The sequence below is a fragment of the Amblyomma americanum genome, chromosome 4, assembly GCF_052857255.1.
Source record: "Amblyomma americanum isolate KBUSLIRL-KWMA chromosome 4, ASM5285725v1, whole genome shotgun sequence".
NCBI lineage: Eukaryota > Metazoa > Arthropoda > Arachnida > Ixodida > Ixodidae > Amblyomma > Amblyomma americanum.
Genome location: NC_135500.1, coordinates 165,586,847 through 165,608,583, shown reverse-complemented (window position 1 = coordinate 165,608,583; position 21,737 = coordinate 165,586,847). Strand labels below are relative to the sequence as shown.

Sequence of the window (21,737 nt, the reverse complement as noted above, 5' to 3'; positions counted from 1 at the left end):
TTAATGCGTTCTCGGTTACAGGGTGATGCGTGCTTTACTTTCGTGGGTTAGTCTCTTCAGTCTTCATGACGAAAACTTGAAGCCCTCCCGAGAAATTTACAGCAATATTTACCGGTTCGTTAAGAATTCTACTGGGATGAGACTTACGAAATTCCGAGCTTTAGGAAATCAGGGTTAAGGCTAAATTGGCGTAGTTATTTCGTACGTCTTCAAGTGTACTAACTGGCTCGTGAGTGGATGACTCCTATGCTTCGCGCATTCTCAAGGAAGATGAACGACAAACATCGTGAATGGCCACTTCACAGTCCTCTTTACAGGCCAGTCACACTCACCGCTGAACCAACAACCGACCAATGGCGAGCTGGCTCTACGAACTAACGAGCACCAACAGTCTTCCGAATAGTTCCCCTGGCTTCCTTCAGAAGCACGCGTACCTGCCGACAAATAGAACTACGTGTGCAAGCGGGTTTCGCAGGTGGCTTCACGTTTACATGTTTAGGTGATTCACGTCCAGGCGGACAGCCACGCTTTGCCGTTAAAAATGCTTACGTGCCTTTATGACTGTTCGGTCTAGAGATATAGTGTTGTGCAGGGTCCATACTTCAGATTTTTTTTCCAGTGATAGATTTTAGGGCACGCTTCCTACTCCTGCGCTGGTCATACTGATTTGTCATCACGTAGTGAAGTCACGAGTGACTACACTGTGACGTCACGTGCACTCTACTAGAGAAGGAGGTGAATAATAATGATTAATGAAGAACAGATTTTTTAGCAGAACCGTCCAGTGTAAATGCCCAGCTCCACATTTAAAACCAGAGTCGATCAGCGATATCACCTGCCGGTTATGAGCACTTGATAAGCTTTTGATAGAGAGATTTGGCCTGCCGTTAAATCTGGTAGCCACCGCTGTTAAAACGCCATAAGAGTTAGTTAAGAACCGATTCATTACAAAACACAAGGTTCCGTTTCCATGACCGTAAAAATGACGTCATTGAAACCGGACCCTTGACTAAGCGCTCCAGTGCCCTGCGTTTCATTTACATCTGGCCTCGGCTATTTTGGTTACTGGCCGATGCCACACAAAATTTGGGCCCTTATAACGGAGAGTGCAAGCATATTCCAAGGCACCGCTTCTTGTATCGATCAGATTAGTTTTCTGTGGGACGCCTAGTGACGTGCCGCCTTAATCTGGTGCGTGTGCTCTTGAACTTAGGCAGCGGCATTCTGCGAAAATAAAATACAAACAAATTTATGTATTGCTAACCGCGTTCTTCATTCTGCGCGAATAACGGGTGCTGTTAATGTCGCGCTTGGCAAGAGCCTCGACGGCGTGTTGCGTTGCGTGCCAAATGCCCAATAATCTGGCAGTTTTTTTCTGCTCGCAATTTTATTCCGTCGGCAAGCGCTGGCCTGCCAGTGATGAAGCATTAAGCCCGTCCACTACCCCGTTGCGGCAAAGCGCCCTGGGTTGTTTTGATTTAATCAAACAGAAGGTCCCTTTATGTTATATCTTTATCCCTTCCCTCTTTTACGCTCTAATGAAGGCCTTTCTACTAACCGCTCATCATTTTACGGGCTCGCCCTTTCTTTACAGTCTACTCTGCCCTGGAATATAGTTACGCACAAATTAACGTGGCTAGCTGTACCGAGGAAATGTTTGCACACGAAAACATTGAAGATTTTTCCAGCCTGGCCACCATGTCAGAATCCTGACTAAGAAATCTGGACATCAGCTTCCACTTGTGACCACACACGCCAGTTATAACTGCCCAAAGAAACGTGGGTATGTCACATGAGTTACAGTTCACGGCAGTTTATCGGGACACAGCTATCGATTGAAGGAACGTCTATTTGCGATCGCACGCACCAGAGCGGCCCTGGGGTTTTCACGGCAAGGTCAAACTCAGGAGCGAATAATTTGCCCGTTCTCCAATTCTCACGAATGAATTCCCACATGTGGCCAGCCGGTTCTAATGAATTGTCTGCTGAGCAGAAGTCACATCCTCGCTTCTACTGCCACATCGTATCATTCGGACTGTTGCTTCAGGCTGCTCCTACAGCCGCATTCCTCCTTGAAGCGTAAAGGCCATTTCCTCTTTGTCAGTCGTTGTCATTTGAACTTATCGGGATTCCAGCGGTGACGAAGTTACGGTAACGGCAAGGAGCGTGCGTAGGACTCAGAGAAAAGCCATGTGCGGAAGGGCAGCGATGCGGTGAGTAGCTGTGTCGTCTTCCTTGTCTTACTGAGCATACAGTTCAAAACTTCGAAATGGATGTATTGGTAGTCCAGTGCTCTCCGCCTTATGTCTCATATACGTACGTACAGTCGGGAGTAACAGAGGGAACAGAGTTTGAGCATTCATTTATTGGTTACTCCGTGATTATGTCTGACAAGAGCATTGTTTTGGTCTTTCTTTTCTAACTCGCTTTTCTCTTGGCCTACAATGTCCAAAAGTCATTCTCACACTTAGTGGAGAAGTAACGAGCAAATTCGCAATTTCGCACAAAAAAAAACCTTGTTCCCCCTCACATTGCTCACGAGTGTAAGGTGGAGTGAGAGCAAAGCGAAACACAGTCGCAAAATCAGAATGCACTGATGCAAGATACTTTGGAATGGAGGAGGCGTACGCTGTGTTTACGTGTTAGTGTTGCAATGCCGCTGTTGCGTACATTTGCGTACATTTTTTGCGTACATGAGTTTGCGTACATTTTCGAGCTACATTTTCGAGACTCTTCATTCTCAATGAAGTTCGTACAGCCCGTCAAAAGCTCCGAAATGGCGTACACACGTTAGAGCAGTTAGGTAGAAGTTCCGAGTTTGCTTAGCCATGAGACGTTTTCATAATAACACATGAAGGTGGTAGAACGTAGATCGAGCATGGGTGCGTGCTCTATCCCACAATTTCGGGACCACTCTTTTTTTCTCTCAAATCGTTGTTTTAAGTGCAACGTTGGTATTTCGCTGAGGCTTCAGTGCGCGTATGAATATTTTTTTATGTCGTGTCATTTTTATTTGTTCATGAGCAAACCTATTCCCGTGGAAAACCAGCCGACAAGCATCGTAGAAACTTACAATTTGATCTAAATGGTGAAGCTTCTGAGCCAGCGATGCGGTGTACAAGCTGGGGTGGCCTGATTAGGAATATGATTTAGCTTTCAAGCATAACATTAGGCAATTTCTTTTTTTTTTTACAAAAATGATTCCTCAAGTGCAGAGCAGAACGTTTCCTAGTCATTAAGTAGGTTTCCGCACTGTGCACAATGCCAAAATAGTATCGTGTCAAGCCTCCAGCTAGATGAAGGCGAAAAGCACAACTAATACGCTGTCTACCGCAGCAAGTGGTGCCCTTACAGGAATAACGTTGACGATTTAAGCTTCATTATAACGCATGAACTTCACGTGCGTTCCCTGCCTTGAAAGTTGACTGTGCCGTTGTTATGTTAAATTTGAACTTCCTATTGTTTTTGTTTTTTTGTAAATACCTTTTGGTCAGTCGTGCATATATATATATATATATATATATAATATTTGCATTCATTCCCCCCCCCCCCCGCCCCCACTGCTCAATACCTCCTACGAGGCCTGTAAGGTGTTACGGTAAATAAATAACTAAATACGTACGCCTTGCCATTAAGAAAAATGTGTAACGGTTCGGTTTAGAAACCCGGAGTTTTGAAAAGTGTGTCGCATAAGCTGTAGGCCGCTTATGTTCCCTTCGTGTCCCACATCCGTGCATCGGCAGAGCGGCTCACTGCAAAGAGGTGCCGGCCTCCACCCGTGAGCGTCCGCAATATCTTGGCAGTCACCGCGGGCACGCGATAAGGTGCGTGCCATTTTTCTTTAGGACTCGCGAGATTTGCGCCGACACCGTATCTCTGCTCCACTCGGGCGCTGTCTCAAAGGCAGCTGTGCAGATATAACAGCGCCGATCGCAAACAGCACGAGACGGTCAGTCGCCTATTGTGAGCTATAAAAGAGCGTATAGCAAATGACTAAACACCTCCTTCCCTCAGCTTTAGTTCTTTTCATGCCCTGCTTGTCTTTGCTGTCTTCTGTCAGAGATGCGATGGTTGTCCTTCTAGGATTCTACATACCGCTTTGCCAGAATGGAATGCACAACCTTCTCACGTACGAATCATTTAAGCGTGAACGGTGGGAAGTTGATCGCCTGGCATTGAATGCATTCCAAACCACCACGATTACGAACCTCAGGGTGCTAAGCCAATCGTCGATTTTACAGCTTTCTGTTATACTTTCTTTATGTATATCGTTTTTTTTTTGCGAAATGTTAAAAACGTTTTTACCGTTTTTATCGCGAGAGGAAAAACAAGATCGAAGATTAAGGTTCACTTTCTAAGCACACACAGAACAGTAAGAGAACAAGAATATATTAATATACTCGTCGCGTAGAAAATATGGAGTAAAAACATTTCCCGAGGTTTAATAAAAGAGCCTACTTGGAAGTCTGGTTCTTTGGAGCTGCGTGGAAGAAAGGGCGAGAGTGAAAAGAAAGCGTTTGCTTTCGCGTGCTGTGTGTGTAGTTGAGAGCTGTATAATTGTGCCCAGTTAGAGTTAATTTGACGTACGAACATATTGGATGCGTCGTCATGAAGCGTCTATCCTGAACATAATAACTCTTTTACTGCCTTCTAAGTGCCAGTGGACTCCAGTAAAGGGATCACTACAAGAGAATGCACATTTAATTTCTTTCATTCCTCCGGCTTGACCTTACATGCTGACCCATGAACTTAAATGAGAAACAATGAGAAAGGCACGCGATGTGGAAGATTGTTTCGTCGCTCGGGGAAAAAGTTCTTAAACTTTTTTGTTAGTTTATCACTTCTCATTTTACGTGCCGTCGTGGTGGCTCAGTGGATAAAGTGCTCGGCTGCTAAACCGCAGGACCCGGAATCAGCCACAGCCTCGATCGGCGGCCTCGTTTAGAGTGAGGCGAAACTTAAAACGGCACCTGTGTGCTATTCGATGTTAGCGCACGTTACAGAACTCCGAGTGGTCTACATTAATCCCGAGCCTCTTCCGCTACGGTGTTCCTCATAGCCAACGTGTCGCTTCGGAACGTTCAAGTTCTTAATCTTTTTGTTGTTAGCTTACACTAATAATTTACTGGGCCATATTCGGCGTAATTTGACGTCAGCACTCTTTTTGTTTTAAGTTTCTCTCGCGACCGCAAGGTCAAATGCTGCAGTGTCTACCTGGAGCAGCATTACCATAGCAGAGGGAGCCGTGATAAATGATTTTCCAATACTTTACTGCCACCCACAGCGCTTCCTTCCTTCAGCTAACGAAATCAGACTATGATGATAGCTGTTTCATATATAGAGAGCACCCCGAGCGGCGCTAGATGGTGCTTAAGGTATTTCCGCACAATAGCTGAGCAGGGTGGCGGCAGCTACAGCGGAATAAATCAATACGCACCAGAGCTGATGGCGTAATGAGCCATTTATGGAAATTCATACTCACGTCTAACAGCACGTGTTTCTCCAAGAATCACTTTTATTCGTTTCTTCGCCTCTTTGTCCTGCCGCCAAAGCCTGTCGCTACATTTTTATGCGCCATTTTACGGCGGTTGTAATGACCGTCTTTCGAAAAAATAAATTCCCGCAGTTACGCCGGGTGCAGGTTCCAAGGCGAGCTTTTTGCGCATATATGTGCCGCGAAACGAAATTAGCTCGAGCACGTTCAAACTGGCATTAACGTTTCGGTACACTGACCTCAGCACCGGCTTTGAGGCAGACCGCCGGTCAAAGACGGCAGCATAAAGTGTTTACACACGCCTGTACGCAACAGCGATGAAAGTCTGGGCGAGCTAAGTGGAACAGCGTATCTTGGCTGCGTGCGCGGTACCTCCAGGTAATCATCGACGCAAGTATGCCGTACCTGATAAAGGCCGATGGTTTTCCACGCGTTCGACCCGGCCATGGTGTCGGGCTAAAGTTTCTGCCCTTCGTTGCGCTTCATCTACATACAAAAAAAGCAGCGCTTGCCTTAGAAAGTGTAGGCTTAGCTTTGATTTAGGTTTATGGCGCTTAACGTCCCAAAGCGACTCACGCTGTGAGGGACGCCATAGTGAAGGGCTCCGGGAATTTCGACCACCTGGGGTTCTTTAATGTTCACTGACGTCGCACAGCACATGGGCCTCTAGAATTTCGCCTCCACCGTAATTCTACCACCGCGGCTGGGATCGAACCCGCGTCTTTCGGGACAGCAGTCGAGCGCCATAGCCACTGTGTCACCGCAGCGGCGAATGTTGAAGGCCAGCATTTGGACGTGTAAGCGTCCGTCCTGAGTTCAGCGCTATCTGTGCGAACGAATTTAAGATTTCTGGCTTTCCGAGTTACTCTCAGAGCTTCGCAAGCGTCATTCAGTAATTTTCAGACATCGCAATTAAGACGGTGTTCTTTAAAATGAACCGAAATATAGATGCTGGCTGCAGTCGTCCTCGGTTGAGTAGAATTGTCAAACTTAAAGCAGCATACTTCAGTGAATGAATGTCTGGGAGAGGGACACAACTACTGATGTAAGGGCGGCTGGAATGTTCCGGCTTCTAACTTGTAACGAAATCAAAGGGTTTTTATTTGTGTGCGTGTGGCCGCACCTTGACTGAAACGATCTTTATATCCGTCAAACAACGAAGTTATGCACGAGGATCGCGATGTGGGCTAGCCGGTTGTACTGCATAGTGTAACAGCATTAGGATAACGCCCGGACAGTGCCATATTTGCAGGTTTCTGTCCGTCCGTTGTCTTCGCCCTTATGGAACTACCAAAGATGGCCCCTGCGGTGCGAAGGAATCAAACGTCATATTCTCGCTCCTATTAAAATCGTTAACCATTGAAACATTACCTCATACAAAAAGAATAGTAAGGCTGACACCATTCAACAAATGAACAAGCTATCAGTATGCCCTATCATTTGTAGGATTGGACGACGTGACGACCTGAGGTACGTTTTATCCCATCTAGTATTACGTACGTGATTCAAAAACTTTACCCGGCGCTCCTTCGTTTAGTCAGTGACAGATATTTGCGCGGGTAGCTTTTTATTTAATTTAGAAACACTCGGTCACGCTCCGGCGAGAGTCAGTTGGTTAGAACAAATTTAGAAATTTGCCGAGATCGGGTGGCTGAATCTGTTGCGAGGCAAGCAAAATCAGAGATAAGAGAGAAAGGCCTTTCTCGTTTGACGGACGGAACTGACATTTTTATGCTATTGTTATAAGGGGTGGTAGTGGTGTCGATGATCATCAAGAACAAGAAGGTCCTGAACCTATCCGGGAGTCACAATGTACCTTTAATTCCGTCCCGTTCATTTCCCGTGCAGGAAACCTATAAATTAAGGGCTCGCTATCTATTTTTTAGCGACAGAAAATATCACGCAGACATCCAAAGGGAGACCGATATGGCATGCTCACCGAGCAATCTATTTCTGTTATGCTCTGAACACGAACCATAAGTCAGATGAGAGCAATGACGTCACTAAGATAGCGTTTTATCTATGAATGAGCTTCCATCGTTGCCGCATAGTTACACCCTCTCTCCCCCTTGGAATGAAAGTAATCGGCCGGACTTATACTGATAGCTCGTTCAATCTTGTTTCCTGCTTTCGAGTGTTCCTGGGAGCAACGGGCGACTTCGCTGACCGACATGCTGTGGTAAAGGGGAGAACATTCAATAACGACAAACACTCGTGCGCCTCTCAACAAAAGGTAGGAGCAGTTTTTTTTTTCCTCTTGCCTTAGTAAAAGGATTCTCAACACCTTGGACGTCTAAAGAATGGCTTGTTCTAGCGTTGCCCAGAACCTCAGACATATAGGAAGAGCTCTCGGCAATAGCTCTTCGTTATCGGGTGATCCTGAAATGCCTAGCGAATCACTAATGCATCACTTCTAACAAAGCGTATACCGATGTTACTTTGATATCTGAAGAGAAGATAAGCAGCAAAAGAATGGACGGGATTCCAAGTCAATAAGTATTCGAGGTGCATCTACATTTATTTTTTTCTTCCTGCTGTTACATATTCTCCCCGGATAAGCATGAAACAAAAGATACGTATACTGTGAGAGTTTACGAGGCATCAGAACTAAGTGTTCAGAAAGCTTTATTGCTTGTGCTAGGCACGCTGACAAGCTTGACGGCATATTCTGCTTACGTACCTCGACGGTGCACATTAAACGTTCTCTGCCAGGGCAGTCAAGAAATATGTCAAGAGAACTGGGCTCTTTATATCTTAACGTGTGTACCAATACGAATGACTTCAGCTTGTCACAGCCCATCGCAACATCATCTATTGAAAAAAATAATGGTTATTAATACGCCACGCGTGGTCTGTTATACGGCTGATTGGAACATAGACTGCATACTGTTAGCGTCGTTGACTTCAGAGAGGTCGATAGAGATAAATGCGTCCCTTTAGGGTTACACAAAAAAGTGTGGTATATAGTACGTCGCAAATACAATTAAACACTTGCAGTGTTTCGTGTTTGCGAACGCGCGCCTGCTTATACTAACTGAAGTTGTCAGCAAACAAAATTAGCGGAGAAGACTCACACGGACATCGGCGCAGTCTCTTCGATCTGCGAAAAGATTTCTGAGTGTAATCAAAAAATAAAAATTTAACAGAACTGACCTCCTGCAAGCCTCACCAACCTCTGCCGATAGTAAGCTGGAGTTTACTTTGAGTTTAAAGGGTCAAGCAGCTGTGACCCAGCGCAACTTGTGGAGTGCACAGGTAACCACTGAATACAGCGCCTTTTCACACAGACAGCAACGCCTATTAATTGTTATTATTCTGCTGCAGTGATGCACCAAGACGACTATCCCTCCCGTACACTGCACGCAGGGAGCTGTTTTTGTGGCGCATGCGCCTCAATCACGTTTCGGAGCTTAGTTGCCCTGTAGAGCGAACATGTTACTGCGCCGTTCGAGTGCCACTATCCGTCTGCAGCGGAGTGCTGAATCGAGGAAGGGATACCTTTGCTGAGTTCTCGATAGGCCAGGTGTAATGTCAGCTCTTTGCGCATTACTGCGCCGATCGCACATAGGCTCTATATTTGACGCTCAGTAGCACACTGTTGTTCCACGTTCGCTATCAAACCTATGCACTCAGCATACGACAGGCGCCAACTTCCCCGGCGACTTAAGCACCTAGATCATTGTTAGCCTGCCTATTCGGGACCTTTCTACTCTTTATCGCCGTTCAAGCCCGTCGCATCTCGGATCTGGCGAGCGCGAGAAACAGTTGGCTAAACGCGACCGGTGGCCATTTGGACCAAGGCGCTGGAGGAAGTCACAGCTAATGTTACCCGCGCATTCAGGAATTGCGTGGAAGTCAGACAGAGAGGCGTACTACCTATGCCAGGAATTAAACTCGCATAACGCATCCTGCTACCAGTGGACACCTTTTTAGCGTACTGCAACGAAAAGCATATTCGCATGCTCTGAGAGACTGTAAAAGGAACGTACACAAATTAGCTTATCCTGCGTGATGGAAACCAGCGCAAGAAACTGAACGCGGAGAACCGTGTTATACGCATGTAAAAGTCTGTATTCGCACCTGCTCGTGCCTTGTTACTTTTCTTTGTTGTTGTTGCCTCAAATACGATGGCACATACCCACGGTGGGGGAATGACCAGGGTTTGGTACAGATTCAAACAGGCAAAAGCTCATCCTGATTTATCTCAAGCGGCTCATGAATTGAGAGAACTCTGCGAGAAAAATAAAATCACAAATTTTTAGAAAGTTTGAGGAAATCGGAATGAAAATCAAGGAAACGAAGCGCTGCGAGTAGAATAACTAAATTTTAAGAATGCATCAGAAAGAAATAAATTTTGAGAGGAAAGAAAACGCATCGAGAAGTTAACCCAAAAATCTCCCGGTTTCGATGATATACTTGTGAAGAGGCTGACACACCTGCCAAATGGCATGCCCTTTGACGGTTGCACCGAAGGAGAGGAGGACGGGAAGAGTAAACGGCAGTCCTAATTGAGCGAGAGGATTTTCCAAAAACTGAATTCTCTGCCGTGAAAACCGCCGGCAGTAGAGGATGAAATGATCTATCGTTTCAACGTCGCCGCATGACGCACAAAAATTTCTATTTGTTTTAGCTCTATTATTTCTTGCTGCGGTTTTCTCTTCCTCCTTACACATTGTTTTAGACCCGCGACTAGCATTTGGCCGTGAACTTGAACCATATTGTAAAAAACTGTGTGCAAAGCTTAAAGATCTGCCCGATGAAAAAAAAAATACACTGCTTGCAGATTTCTCTCAGTTCCCTTGCTGGGTACTGCGATACGCAGCTATGACATCTTTCAGCAAGTCAACGCTGTTGTGGCGCGTTGGTTTTTGGCGCCTCCACCGCTGATGACCGATGGCAGTGGTGCAGAGACGCAAAAAGGTAAACGCAACCGTCATCATGCTTGTAGTTGCAAGTGACATGAACAGTACAAACCTTTCGCGCTAACGAGTGTTCACGAATTCCAGCTCTCCCTTGGGCCTAGCAGGTGCCCTATAGTGAAGCACGGTGTATGACTGCAACTCTGATATCGGCGCAAAACTCAGCAGAAATCTCGGTGGATACCTATATTTTTGCGAAACGTTAGAGCCGAGACTCTGTCTCACGACTAAACTGTTCGAAACGGATGGAAAACTAAGAGCACTAGGGATTTTCCAACTGAATTTAATCTTATTAGTACCAGGGAAAATATTGTAATCTGCACGCCATTGAATTTAATCCGAGTGCGAAGCACTTAAGCTATGCGCCAGCGCATATGCTCCAAACGCCAACTCGAACAATTCCAGCGTTAAACCATTTAATTCGAGTGCCGCCGGCTGTTTAAACCCGCGGACAAACCAATTTAATCTACATGCGGAGAACTAATGCAGAAGAGGACTCCAAAGTTTAGAACACGAATGCCAGGAATAAAGCGAAGTTGAGATAATTTTGGAGACAATCCGACGCTTAAGCGTCACATTCGCACGCACTATTTTGCTTTCTGGACATATCTTGCAGCAACCAAGAGTCGCGCGCAGCTATTAAGCCTCAGTGTTGGCTCGAGTGGCTTGTTAAGCACCGCTGATTGTGTATTTTTAGATGCACTGAATGTGCATGCTGGTGCTACGTACGGCCTTTGTAAAACAGCCGATTCTTTTCCATAAAAGGTATTCGTGAGGTTCTACTCACGATTCAATACCACTAGCAGGAACAAGAGGGAGTAGTGTAATGCAGACTTGATGCAGACAGGAAGTCTCATAGAATCAGACTAACGTTTCTTCACTTAACCGCTTTTTCAGCTTCATAAGGTAAAGAAAGCGAAGCTACACCAAAGCTTACAACCTCGATCAAGAATAGCTGCTGGCTTCTCAATATTATCCCCGTAGCAGCAGTGCTCAATTTGCCAGGACGGCTTTATTAGCGGAGTAGGTTACGAACAATCTAGGCATATACAAGGCACAGAAGTGCCCGTCCTTAAAATGTAGTTTTTTTTTTCTGGGGGACATTAAGTGGCTAAAAGTGCGACCTCACACTTTTTACATATCGTCTTCACTTAGAGCTGCTGGTATAGACTAACAGTTGTGGTTGTCGAAAGCAGCGCACTCTACCTGCTGTATTTGCTGAATACAGTTTAATTTCATGTTTCCTAACGAAGAGTGCGCACATGTGAGCATTCCTCCGTTTTCTTGGCAAAATATAGAACCGGTAAGATAGAGAACTCAACCTCTGAGGAGTTTTCTGATGCTGAGATTGTGCGTTTTAGCGGCGTTATAAAGCACTTGCATTAAGGCAGTGTTGACAACAATATTGACGAAAGCTATGCAATATACTGACGCTTTGCCTAGGGGCCGCATGATTTCAAAAATTTTCTTAACTTCGCTTTATTCCTCGCATGTGTTCTGCTGCATTGGAGTCCTCTGTCACATTCGCTTTCCGCATCTGGATAAAACTGTTTGGCACCCGATTCAAAACAGCTGGCGCTTTATAAACTGAGTTGGCACTCAATCTAATTGATTGGCGCTGGAACTATTCGAGTTGGAAATTGGATTCAATGCGCATGCTCTTATATTAAGTGCTTTGCGCTAGGATTGAATTACATGGCGTGTAGGTTACAACAGTCGGCGCATAGATTATTCTCGCTGGCTGTACGATTAAATTCAGTGGGAAAACCTGTAAACGGCGGAGCTCACAAGCGCGCAATTCCCACGAGCTCACAAATCAACCAAACAACTACTGAAAATTGTCGCCTCGCAGTTGTAACATTTGCTCCACTGTGAACAATTAAGTTGTGAGACGAAGTTCAGCGGCACTGCTGTGCGAGATTTCGAATTCCGCAGTGTTCTCCGGAGTGTTCTAGAAATCCGTAGTGTTCTTCGACGCACTGCGCCACGGCTTCTTTAGTGCGTTCAAGTGATTGGAGGAACCGCCGGTAGAGGCTAAGAAGATAACGAAGACGATGTCGAAGATAATGCTGGAAACGAAGAACTGGGCATATTATAGTGCACCTCTGCCGGCAAAGATTCAGTCTTCGGGCCCGCTCTCGGCGCAGGAGTCGACCGAGCGACCTTTAAATGAGAGCGGTGAGATTGTGGTCGAATTTGTTGCGCTACCATGGGCTAGGTGGGGGCGAAGTTAAAGAAGAAAAGGAAAAGATATCTTCCATCATCCCGCATTATTCCAGTCTAGGACACAAAATTAGCCAGTTACTTCACTCCTTGCTCATGAGTGAGTTTGTACCAGCAACGCAACCTGGCCAATCTCCCGCTGTGGGTACGTGCCATTAAGCCTGAGGTCATCATCATCATCATCACCTGAAAGGTGCTGCGACCTCTCAGTGTGTTTTCTACGTTACCAGGACACGAGCGGCAAGTTCTGAGATAACTAATTACACGCCCGGACAGGCTGCATCCAATTATGCCGAGGTTCAGTCGCATATTAGTTAGCGTCATTTTCATGCAGCGCTGAGGCATGTACACAGTTGTCTAGAGACGAACGGGACTGATTAACGGTTGCATAAACTGGTGGGTTGTGATTACGTTTCATTAACATTGATAGATACGAGTGTTGTAGGTTGTCTTCTATCCATCTTCTACTTTTAAGCAATAGCGCGTTTTAGATTGAAACTGTATTGACATTGTGTTCGAGACAAGGAGGTAGAAGAATGGGCCTATCAACACTTGCTGAATTCTGTGTTGTGGTCGCGGTCCAGAAGTTCCATTGAGATCACTTCAGAGATTAACTGTTGGTCACTTTTTTACTACTCTTTTTCCGACTTTTTCCTTCACTCCTTTTCTCACTTTTATTGATTTTACCTCCTTTTCTTTTCCAAAACACAATTATCCGTACCTGTTTTCCTAAGCACATCACCCAGTATACAATATGAACAGCACGTTAGCTCTTCATATAATGAGTGCGTTTGGTTGGTCACTAACCGACCTGCTTGTTTTTTGGCAAGCCCAGCTAGACTTCCTTGATCTTCACGTTTTTCTAGAAGTATTGCTTTCCTTATCTATCTCTGGTTGCACCACGTCTGCAACGCGCTCATCGCATTCTTTGCATGCCGCAGCAAACACCGCGGCTATCTGACGACAGCGCGCTATGACCGAGACTAGTTGGTTGTACATCATCCTTACTGCGCCCTAACAAAATTCAGCACCTGACACAGAAACGACAACCCCACGCAGTCCACTTGTGCTTGCCCTTTCTGTTTCAAGAGCCAAATTTCATTAGCGCGCAGTGCGCAGTAAGATTGACGTCTCACCGATCTTATTGCATCTCTTCTTCTGACGCTTTCTTTCGCTTGTAACCTTTCTGCCAGTGCTCGTTCGATTCTAGTCTTTCTCTCGTCGATTTCCCGACCGCATCTCCCTGCGAAACTTCGGGGCGATCCTCCTCCGCGGTGATAATAATAATAATTAATAACGGACCTCAAAAGTGGAGCCGATGAGCGCATTGCGCGGTGTCTGGAGATTATCCCGCCTCGAAGGACAATGGACAATCCGCGCAGTCCAGACATGAACACCGACACGGTTGGCGCTGCCGATATTCGACGGAATGAGGAGCGGCTGTGCCACGCGTGTTCGAGAACAAAGTGCTTTCGGCGCCTCGCGATGTCGAATTCCTTTGTAATCCCTTAGCCGTAGTTCGAGCTTTCGTTACCTGAATGCCCAGGGAAAAGACCGTTGAGCGATCTTCCACTGCATCAGGAATCTGAACTTCAGCCAAAGACGAAGTCACGCTTGTGATAAAACTCCTAAGGGGAACCCTGAAACTAAATCTTGGGGCTCTTAAAAAAAAGACGTGGAGGTGATCGTTCACAACTCTGGCTACGTTACCGCCATTATTCTTCCTATTGGAATCGTAACACCTCTGATTACTGAGGTCACTATTCGCCGAATAGCACAAATCGCTATCATGTCCAACTTGTTTGGACAAAGATTTAGAATATTAGAAAATTTTAAGGTACTGTTTTGAAAATACTGAATGTAACGGTCCATTTTTGCGATGTGTGGCAAAATGTCTCTTTTAAAGTTTTTCACCGCTCCCATAGAGCAGTTAAGACTGCCTTAGAAATCAAAATGGGGAACGCTTTTAACGACAGCAAAAACGATGAAATAAAAAAAAATGCAAATCTGCCGACGCAAGATATGCGGATCAACTGATTGGTATAATGAAATATTGCAATATATGAAAAAATTTGTGTTTATGAAGTCTCTCCCGTTCAAAAATTCTTTTGTACAGAACTATTGGGTATAAAAAGTTCCTAGGGCCCGCCTCTTCAATTGCTGACATGCTTCACTGCTCGCTTGTAGTTCAGAGCTCGGAAGATGATCGTAACGTCCAGTGGAGAATGAGTGCATACAACCCACTATTATCAGTGAATTAGCCTGCTTAAGAGTACAGACTCCTTTAATGCGTATACATTTTCAACATGGACGATGACTTGTCGGAATTCTTCGCATGACTAGAAATTCAAAAAGAGCTAGATGGGCCATCGATTACGTCAAAAACACCTACCAGGCATTGTTAACAGGCGTCATTGAATCGAGCGTCAGCTTTCATACGCGCGTCCTGAAGTTTGCTTTGGATGTTCTACTGCCAGACAGGAATGATCGAGTTGTAACATAAAACGCCAGATTTCCAACCAGGTGGTATGGCTTGCAGAGGCAGTGTATTTTCTTCGTTTTATTTGGATGCTCAAATACCTAATAACAGTTCTATCATTTTTATAAATGTGTTAGGTACAGGTTTTTGTTCACAGACGTGTAAACATGCTTTCTAGTTTTAGCGTCTGAGTCAGCATAAAATGAAGCGTTCGGAAAGTAGGCAAGCCTGAGAGTTGCAGTCCTGATTTCAAGGATGACGTGATCCGATTATTTTGTTCACAATAATACAATCAAAATAGTATTTCCTATAAAGCACGAAAGTCGGAATGCACGTTGCCCTCTCAGGTCGAATCTTCCCCACTGTCTTTCAGCTTAACTCAGACTGCTTTACTGCTCTATACTACCCAGAGCCAGTGGCAGAAGGACCTGAGGCATTTTATGTTCCCTGCTACGACTCAGCACTATGCGGCCATATTAGAGCTCTCCGAACGAGTCATAAACACGGATTGAACCCAGCCGCCAACGACTGACCGAAACAAAGCCGTCCGGGCTAGACCTTCCGGGAGCGAGTCGGCCGTCCTAGCCTAGACCTCCACACGTGCGTCCGAACAGAAGCCGTAACCGATGTGCTCAATGCGGTCTGGGCAGAACGTGGTGTGAAGCGAAAATTTCATATTAGACGCTGGATGTTCTTTGTTTACAGCTATCTGTGCTATGGAGGTTGCCTCCGGGGTCTGGGATGTCACAGTATGTGTGTCGGACGTCACTCTAGGATCACGTGACCACCTCCTGGCCACTTACAACGGAGCACTGACGTGTCTTTTTGCTGACCAATGGGAACAGCCACTCATCATGTGACCCACGCCTGAACAGCTTTGGTGTGGGCGTTCTCACGAGGCGAGGAGGCGGCGAGCGTAATACCGGTGTCGTTGTCACTGCTCCACCGCCGTGGAAAGGGGGAGGGGAAGGAAGAGAGGGATTAAAAGCGGGAGTTTTTCCACAATGCTGGCACACCACCAGACAAATTCGTTGCATCCAGCGAGCACTGTAGCGCTTCACGAAGAATTTACAGTGTGCACGCAGTCTCCGTCGTGATGCTTATGGTTTCGGAGTTGACGTCACAAGTGATGGCGACCAGCGCTATGTACAGTGGCTTTGCCAAAGGTAATCAAGCAGCGGGGTTTGTGTCTCGGCAGTGTAGGGAAAAAAATACGGTACAGCTCAGGCTCTAAATCTGCCTGTGTGAGACCGGGAGAACCCTCGTCCTCACCTTTCGAAACGTGTTAGTCTTTAGGGGTGCGGAAGGAGCTTCACAGCACGGCTGATAAGGAAACCCCGTGGATAGGTTACTTTTGGCAAAGACTGTACGTTTCCGCTCTTCACGCAATACCTGTTGTTCTGCGCTGAAGGTGTTACCCGAAGTTACATTATTACACTTACGCGAGATAAGAAACTTTAAAGCACCCCCCCCCCCTTTTTTTTTTCACCGAATTCGAGTCACTCGTCTTGGTAATTCCGGTCACACTAAATAAAATATCGAAGCCCATTCGCCACACAGGTCAAGCGACACGTCTCTCCCTACTGGCGCTAGTGTGGCCATGCAAAATCATTAAGAAATATGCTGAACTCACCAACCGAACTGTCGCATTACGTAACTCCGTCTTCCAAAAATATCGAATTTGTGCATCAGACGGCATAGTATTTTCTTGCTGCTCAGTAAACATCGGAGTTCCCAACTATATTTTCTCAGGAAGGTCTAGCCTACGCGTCACGCACGTCCTATATGAGAGCAACATATTGTTCAACCACGCCGGTCAACACCCTTTCACGTACCTTTGGTTTCCAGTGGAAGACAGTGATTCATGGGACGACCCGTTGTTTTGGCGCATATGCCCCTCGCTAACATGTAAGCAACAGCAGACAGCTCTAGATTATCATTCTCGCCACTGCTTACACTGTTTTTCTTTGCAATTTTTTGCTGTGTATAGTTTCGTCCATTCTAGGCAAGTTTTGCCCCAGCAGTGAGAACAATCGTCACAGATCTCCGGCCTTTCGGAATGATGTCGCCTCATTCTGTTAGCTTTTTCCGGATTGTCTGGAGTTGAAACAATGGGGCTGCCAACCTTTGTTTCGCGGTGCAACTTTACAGTAATTACTCCTGGCCTCGCTGATCTTTCACCCGGTGTTAACTGCCGGCCGATTGAAGGAAAAAGATTTCGCCAAGAGTGAACGGATAAATTATAAAGCTCAAGTTTAGATGCGATTTGCAATCTGTTGTTGCATTATGGTAATACCTGTCTTGTTCAGTAATTTTTCGTCGTACAGTCGACCATGATTATACGGCAGAGACTTCTTACGTATGTCCCGCTGACCAATAGTATTTGACACCACACAAATCAACTCTCTCCAAACAGCGCATTCTAGAAAACAGTCCGTGCATTGTACTCGCAATGATAAGGTGCTTACGAAACAAACATACATGAGGCGCTGTATTAACACAGCTATGCACTTACGAAATATTTCAATTTGGGGTTAGTTCACGCTGAGTTCTCCGACTGCCTCAGCAACGCAGAAGCACGAGCTGCTGCTACAGAAAGATGAACGTAATTCTTTGAGTGATTGCTCACTAACCTGTCACCGCCTGGAAGCTGCCAAAAAAAAAAAGATAACACACAGCAGCGAAGTAATATAGTCATCAACAGCCCTTAATATCGCTTACATAGTTAGAAATACCAGCGAGAGCTGTGTCAGCGGACTTGATGAACTCTCTCTTCTAACGCTTTATTCACACGGTGTTTTTGTACCTTTTTTTGGTTTTGTTTAGTCTCAATCACTTTCACCCTGAACAATCATTCACCAAGCGTCACTCCCTCCCAGAAACCACCAAACCGCGTAGTCATAAGGGTTTGCAGTAGCTGAAATAAATTCGAATTAACTGGTAACCTCGAGGCAAGGAATTGCTATCAGCCGACGGTAATTTCATTTCTAAATTCCTCCCAATCAAAGCTGATCTACGTGCCTCGTTTACTGACATAGCCGGAAGCTCTCGGGCAAACATATGCCCACTCTACGTGTCATCTTTCCGACACCATTTTTTCATAAGTAAGCAAGCTCAAGCACTCCACGGTAATTCGGCCGCCTCTCCACTGCTTCAAAAGCAACCATAACACCCTTCTCGCCTTGACGCGCGTACGAAAACTGACAAAGCTGCCCCTTGGAAACTAGGCAAACAGTGTCGATCAGTGGACGCGCGTGTCTGAGAGGCCTCATTCAGTGCTCACCTTGGTATGTGATGAGGGACGTGAACAGGCTTTCGCCGAGGTCGAAGCAGAGGAGGCTAGGGGTTCACCGCTGTGACAAGTCTCTCAGGCGTGCGTTGATTAGGAGGGGAGAGAGACCTCACTCGAAGCAGACTCGGCTGGCAGCGACCGGTGGCACGCGGTTCCCGAATCGCTGAGAGAGATGCAGAGAGAGGACTCGCCACGCGGCCGCAGGAAGGTCAGGTCCTGACGAGCACGTGAGGTTAATGAAGAAAACCAAAAAAGAAAGTCACTCGAGCCGCGTCCGAAAAGCACTGTCCTCGCTCCGCAGTTACTGTGGCGGTGGAATTCGCACGTGCTAAACAAGGTCTTGCTGCTACTGTTGCTGCACCGCCTAGGTGCCGGCGATAGAAAAACCGGGGACGAAGAAAAAAGCGTGCGAGGTGTCGCGGCGCTTGCCTCTCCAAAACAATGTGTGCGCCGTGTTTGTGCCGGCGCGCTCTTTATGAGCGCACCGCGGGCGCAGGCGCGTCACGCGGAGAAGCCCTCGATTGGCCGAGAGCGGACCTCTCCCCCCTCCCCCTCTCCGCTGGCCCGTTGCGCAAGGGAGGATGGAGGGAGAGAGGCGCAAACGGCGGTTCAACAGGTGCAAGCCGATGAGCGCGGGGAAAACCAGAGTGGCCGAAGCGGTGCGCGGAACGATTTTCGCTATTTTTTTTTTGCCATCCGCGCTGCTTAGGAGCGCCATTTCGAGGGGGCGGGGCTCATCCCTGGTGTGTGTGGTTTTTGTGTGCCTGTGACGTCAGCAGAAAACGTTGGTGGTGATGGTGTATTAGCTTCTTGCTACGCGCGAGTGAAAGCTCGCGAGGCTTCACTGACGGTTGCGGAATGGCGGTGGTGGCTAAAACGGTACACTGAGATAACGCGGTGGGAAAAGGAGACGAAGTGCAAAGTTAACGACCAGAATGTCCCGGTGTCGACCCTAGAGTGAGACAACTTACTTCCGGGGGGAAATAAACCTGGCACGTCACCGCCGCCAGCAGTTTTATGTTCCCAATCAGCAGCCCCAATTGCCGCGTGGGCAAGTGGCATACTATTCCTAGACTTTTGGCTCACACCTGTGTGCACTTACCTTCTCAGTTTTTGTGGTGGCTCTGGCTAGGGTCAAGGGGGCGACGAAAGTGGGGTGTTCGCATCTCCATGCGTCTATCAACATTGTGCTCAAGTCCTGTACCACCCCTATGAATCACCTTGCAGAAGTTAGGCCTAGGAAACAAAGCATATTCACAGCACCTTCGCCACCGTCACCCTCGCAGAATTTCTTAATCGTGCCGTTCTGTTTCAACGGAAAAAATCCTGGTACCGTTCCTGCCTAACGTTTCCTCCGTGGCGTCATGCTATCCGGCTTTTGGTTTTTTTTTTTAATACAGAATAGAGGTCATACGTAGCGAGAATGTTTGTCTTACAACTTCTGTGGTAAGAATTTACATTTTACCGAATTTATATCTTATTACGAATTTACATGAATATGCATGATTCCTCGTCGCAGTCTGTGTTATAGTGATAAGCATAATGAAGATCGACCTGGTCGGATTTCCTCGCCTTTTTTTGTAGCGATACTTACATTACGCTAGCACTTCGAGCCTTGAGCGTGGCACCCCTTGAGCTGCGCGGCTGCCCTTGAGCTCCGTGGCGGCGTCTTGGCTGGTCATGTGGTTGGTCACGTGGTGCGGAGCAGCTGCCGAAGGCGCGGCGCCGTCGAAACCGAGTGGGGGGGGGGGGGGGGGGGGAGTGAATCCACATCAGAGGACGAAGATGAAGAAGGAATACCTAGATTTCTTTAATTCATTTGGATTTTCCAATTTTTATCTAGATTCAGTCTTCTCACATCTATTTTTCCCCGCGCAAATACCTCACTGGCATTCTCTGCTGTACCTTGGCCAATCCCCCTGCGTGGGTATGTTGTTGTTGTTGTTAGCCTATCAAAAGATGGCACATACCCACACTGAGGGATCGGCCAAGAATCGGGTGGCTATTCACCTGAACGCAGTTAATATAAAGGAAAAGCACGTGGGAGCGCAACACCGGTGAATTCTTCGTCATGAACAAAAAAGGGATGAGAGTTTTGACTTCAAAATTATAAGAATAATAATAAGAGAGGGATTAAATAATAATCATTAAGTCAAAATGTAATAAAAATAGAAAACAAAAGTTTGGAATACTTAGCAAGGCAGTCGGTGAGATTCTATCAGGAAATTTAGAACAGCGGTACAAACAGATCTGTGGCTGAACCCAAATGTGATGGCGCCAAATGATAGCAAGAGCGGGCTGCTCAAACTAAGGCCAAGATGCTGCAAGAGCTCCTCCAGCAACCTTTTTCTCAGAGAGTTGAATCGGCGACAATACAGCCAAAAATGTTCTATAGATTCAGGCTCACGGCAAAATGCACAAAGGGGAGAGAGCGCCAAACCCGACTTGTGTAAATAGAAATTTAGAGGGGGGATGCGGCAGCGCAGCCTCGTCAGTGATACTTCAAGCTGCCGAGAGCAACAAATTTTCCTGTTCCAATAATATTTAAGGTGCTCATAATCCACCGATGTTAAAAGTGTTGTGTCTTGCGTGCTTAAAAACGCACGTCGCCGAAATCTAGATGCTGTAATATAGGCTGTAGCCGGGATGATTGGCAACACGGGGCCGCTGAGAGAAGCCTTTGCGAGATTGTCAGCAATCTCATTTACTGTCACACTGCTGTGACCGGGAACCCATACTAAATGAACAAGGCTCAAATGCGGAGGAAGTAGGGATAAGAAAGTTGTTAAAATGGGACCGTCAACATGTGCAGTTGGGGCGAACACAAAGATAAAGAATCAGTAATTACTCCAACTGCTGTAATAGAGGGTTCTAGCTTGCGTATAGCAAGTACAACTGCTTGAAACCCTGCTTGAAAAATAGGGGTGAAATCTGGAAGGCGCAGTGAAAAGGACCTGTCTAAATGCGAGCAAAATATTCCCACACCTGCTTTTTCATTGCATTGCGATGCGTCAGTGGCTATTGCTATATCTGTAGGTAGGGTCCTCAGATGATCCTCTAGAAGACCATTTAGAAAACTCGGTGGCAAAAGTTTTGCATTTTTTGGGAATATGTCGTCGAAAACAATGTTGATAGCGGGTCCATTGCGAAGCGCAGGAAGGATATCATAAATGTTTACATCTAAAGGCTGAAGTAATCTTTGCACAAACACTACCTCAGGGAAAATGAAACGAGACCAGGGGACACCAAAAAAGGAGGTATGTGCCATGTTTACTAAGGTGAAGAAGAAGAAGAAGAAGAGCGAAAGCGAGCGGCGAAAGACTGACTTTG

At 46.4% G+C, this 21,737-nt stretch overlaps 1 protein-coding gene across 1 annotated transcript in view; it reads right to left on the bottom strand.

Moving 5' to 3' along the window:
- Positions 1-18,853, bottom strand: part of LOC144128632 (uncharacterized) — a 31,715-nt gene extending 12,862 nt beyond the window's left edge. The window contains exon 1 of the mRNA XM_077662172.1: positions 18,399-18,853. The gene's annotated coding sequence lies outside the window, so the exon portion shown is untranslated. The remainder of the gene's footprint in view (positions 1-18,398) is intronic.
- Between the last annotated feature and the right edge of the window lie 2,884 nt (positions 18,854-21,737).